Source organism: Hyperoodon ampullatus, assembly GCF_949752795.1.
Source record: "Hyperoodon ampullatus genome assembly, chromosome: 2".
Taxonomy (NCBI): Eukaryota; Metazoa; Chordata; class Mammalia; order Artiodactyla; family Ziphiidae; genus Hyperoodon; species Hyperoodon ampullatus.
This window is the reverse complement of record NC_136915.1, coordinates 18979774-18983507: the sequence shown is the minus strand read 5'-3', so window position 1 is coordinate 18983507 and position 3734 is coordinate 18979774. Positions and strand designations below refer to the sequence as shown.

At 44.8% G+C, this 3734-nt stretch overlaps 1 pseudogene across 1 annotated transcript; it reads right to left on the bottom strand.

Annotated features, from left to right (window-relative positions):
* Positions 1-1072: 1072 nt before the first annotated feature.
* On the bottom strand, positions 1073-1382 carry LOC307063836 (large ribosomal subunit protein eL43-like; annotated as a pseudogene). The gene has a single exon. The product of its transcript is annotated as a large ribosomal subunit protein eL43-like (transcript).
* Positions 1383-3734: the final 2352 nt, after the last annotated feature.

Below are 3734 nucleotides of genomic sequence, written 5' to 3'. Positions count from 1 at the left end.
GAATTTTAAAATTTCAGATCCTGCATTTCTGTTCTAAAATTTCCACTTAAATTTTTTTCAATTTCTCTGCTTTTTTTTTTTTTTTGCGGTACGCGGGCCTCTCACTGTTGTGGCCTCTCCCGTTGCGGAGCACAGGCTCCGGACGCGCAGGCTCAGCGGCCATGGCTCACGGGCCCAGCTGCTCCGCGGCATGTGGGATCTTCCCAGACCGGGGCATGAACCCGTGTCCCCTGCATCGGCAGGCGGACTCTCAACCACTGCGCCACCAGGGAAGCCCAATTTCTCTGCTTTTAATAGATGTTATAATAGCTGCTTTAATATCCTTGTCTGATAATTCCAACATCTGGGTCATCTTAGAGTTGCCCTCTCTTGATTGTCTTTTCTCTTGCAAAGGCGTTTAGTTCTTTTAGTTCTTTATGTAATTTGGGATTGTGTCCTGGACATGGTTGCATGTGGATGTTACGTTGTGGAGACTCTGGTTTCTGTTGATGTTTTTGTTTTAGCAGATAGTTAAGTTGGTTAGACTCAAAATTGCACGTTCTGTCTCACCTGTGGTGGGTGGCAGTTCAAATCTCGGTCCAGTTCTTTTGTCCTTAGCTGAGGTCCTTGGACTGTGCCCCGTGTGGACATGGTTCAGGGGTCAGCAGGAGATTGGGCAGAGTGTCACACAGAACCTAGGCTCTCCATCTCAGACTCTCTTCTTCCTTCTTATTGTCTGTGGCTTCTCTGGTCTCTCTGTCTTCTGGACAGAAAGCCTAGGGTTTCATTTTTAATTGGAACTTCAGCTGGACAACCCTCAGGTCAAAGCTCCAAAAATGGGGAATTCTTCCCCTGCCAGTCCCTTCTTCCAGTTTTTAATTTTTCTAAAATCTGCCAGCCATTGTTCACTTCAGATAGGTGTTTTTTCTATTTTATTTAGAGTGTTTAGTTGTTTATCTGTGGGAGGAGTGTACTGGAAGCAGAACTACCCACTAGCATTTTTATCTATTATCAAAGTGTTTTGGGAACAAAAGTGATACACATTTAAGAGAGTGTTTTGTTTTGTTTCTTTTGGTTACATAAATTAACCCATTTAGGCTAGCAGTGTTTCAAATGGTGGCTTCTGCTGGTCCTTCAATTCCTTCACTCTTCTGATGGCAGACTTTACTGTGGCGGCAGAAATGGTGTTGTAGGTCCAGGCACCACCAGCTACTGTTTTCGTGCAGGAGCCACAGTATCAAATGCCCACAGCTCGTCTCTTCATCTTGGCTTTGCCACAGAAGGAGCAAGTGTACTTGGCGTGCTGGCTGATTTCAATTTTCTTCACCATTTTCCTGAGGGAGGCACCATTAATGGGTCCCATATTTACCCACGATTCTGACCTTCTTGGTGCGTTTAGCCATGTCGCCGCAACCTAGGTCAGAGCCCAGAGAGTAAGAGAGCTTTAATCTTCAATCAAATGAGGATGGACTGATGCATTTCCTTAATGTGGCTTGTGAACTATCTCAGGTGGACTCAACCGGGTTCACTTCAACCAGCTTTGCAGCCTTGGGCCAGTCTCTTCTCCTTGCTGGGACTCATTTGCTCCTCTGGAAGATGAGGCAGTTGGGCTCTTCCATGATCTGTAAGGGTCCTGTTATCTCTTCTTCTAGACAGAGAGCACATGCACACAGAACCCTCACTATCACTGCCAACAGTAATAGCCAGAAGCTCCAGAGGAGATGCCTGGGGAAGTGATGTGGCTGGATCCGCTGGGGTGAAAGGCTCTGAAGGGGCAGCACTACAGCGTTTGAGGATGTTTACAGTTCTCCTTTGTTTCTGGGGACAGAGGACCAGTGCACTGAGGATGCAAGAAGTAAATGACATTCAGAAGCAAAGGAAAGAAATCACTTGCCCTTAGAAATAAGGAAAGGCTGTGTGATAGTTGAAAACAAATCAGGATCATCTGGAGTTCCTGTTTGTTTGATTTTTGGCAATGTATTCTATCCTGTTTTGAAGAGAATAGGCTCCTGGGCTTTATTACTATGCCAGCAAATTTGGCAGTAGGTGGAGGGAGCAGCAGCTTTCAGTAGAGGTGCTGCTGTCACTGTTAGGAGTTTAGAATTTTTATGTAGGAAAGGTTCTAGGCTATGCAAAGGAAGGTGTGTGTGTGTGTGTGTGTGTGTGTGTGTGTGTGTGTGTGTGTGTGTAAGGTGGGTGGAGGGGCAGGACAGAAGGTCTGTGGGCCAGTCTTGATGCTGTTTGAATAGCAAACATACTTAATCTGCGTAGACTGATTCTTTTTCTGAAGTGTGTGATGGGGGGAGAGAGAGCTAAAGCTTCTGCCACGCCCACCCAAGCCATCCCTCGGGTGCTGCCCCTGGTACAGATCCTTTTTTCTACTCCTTTTCTAGCTGTTTTCATTGCTTGTCAATAATTCTTCTCTCTTAGGTCTTAACTGGCTTGAGACTTCAAGCCCTCGTCTTTTTTAAAGCCAGTTTTAAAAAGCTATCATTTTATTACTTCTTCATCTTAATTCTAGCCTTCTAGCTCCCTAGGAGGATGGAGGTAGGGGTAGATTCTGTATCTGTGTGTATGTTACGTGGTTGGTGGTGGAGGTGCGGAAATTGGATTAAAGGGACCAACAGCCTGGGAAGGAGGTCACAGGGTGGTCTGTGGGATATGTAAGAGAGGGATGGGCAGTTGTGATGAAAGGAGGGGGATAGTGTGAGTATAAGACGATGTACAAAAGCTTTCGTTTTGCCACTAGCTTAGAAGCCGTTTTTCTGTTCTTCCTCAGGACTGGGATGGACAGAAGTTTGACCCAGATCTTCCACTTTCATTTACTCTTCTCCAGTGTTAGGGGTAAGGTTCAATGGGTTAGGAGGCTTTTCAGCCCTCCTGGAGAAGGCTGATTACAAAACCAGGGGTAAAGTTTGCAGATAGGCTCTGTTTTTGTTCTAATTGATATGGAGTAGTTCAGGGCTGTTTTGAGGACCAAGTCTAGAAGGCACCCCAGTGAGAGTCAGCATGATGACTTGGCTTTTTGTAGTTGGACAGACTTGGGTTTAAACCCTGACTCACAAGCTGTGAGACCTTGGACAAGTCACTTGACTTGTTGAAATTTAGATTCTTCATCTATAAGGGGGTAACATTATTGTGTTATTGTCTGGTGTAAAACATAAAACATATTGCCCAGGGTGTGGTGGATACTTCACAGATGTTTGGTTTTATTATTTTTTTCCTTGTGCATATTCCAGAACATCTTATTTTTAGTAGAATTTCCAGCTTTAGCCCTAAGCAATTGTGTGACTCACCCTTTCCAAGCTTTAGTTTCCTTCCTTAAAATGAGGACATTTAACTAGTTGATTTCTGAGATCCTTCCTGAATGTAAGCTGTCATACAAATTTTTAGACTGTTGGGGAATGTATATATATAAGGTCTGTTAATTTCAGGAATGACAATGTAGTCTATCCTGGGACCATATCATCCAGTAGGAAAGGGTAAGTCTCCTAGAGCCAAACTCCCTCTCTCCCCTGAGGAGAGAGATAGACAGCTTCCTTCAGAGTCAGGATCTGCACCCAGATTCTCCCTTATCTCTTTCTGACACTGCAGTGTATGTGAAGGTCTTTGGGATAGGCCTTTGGGTCAGCCCAGTCTTGGTGCAATTCATGTTTTACCTATCTTTTCCCTTCTGTTTATATTCTCTCCAGGTCAAGAGGCAACTGCATTAAAAGATAGTGAGTGACTGTTGCCAAGACAACAAGCATCAGGGG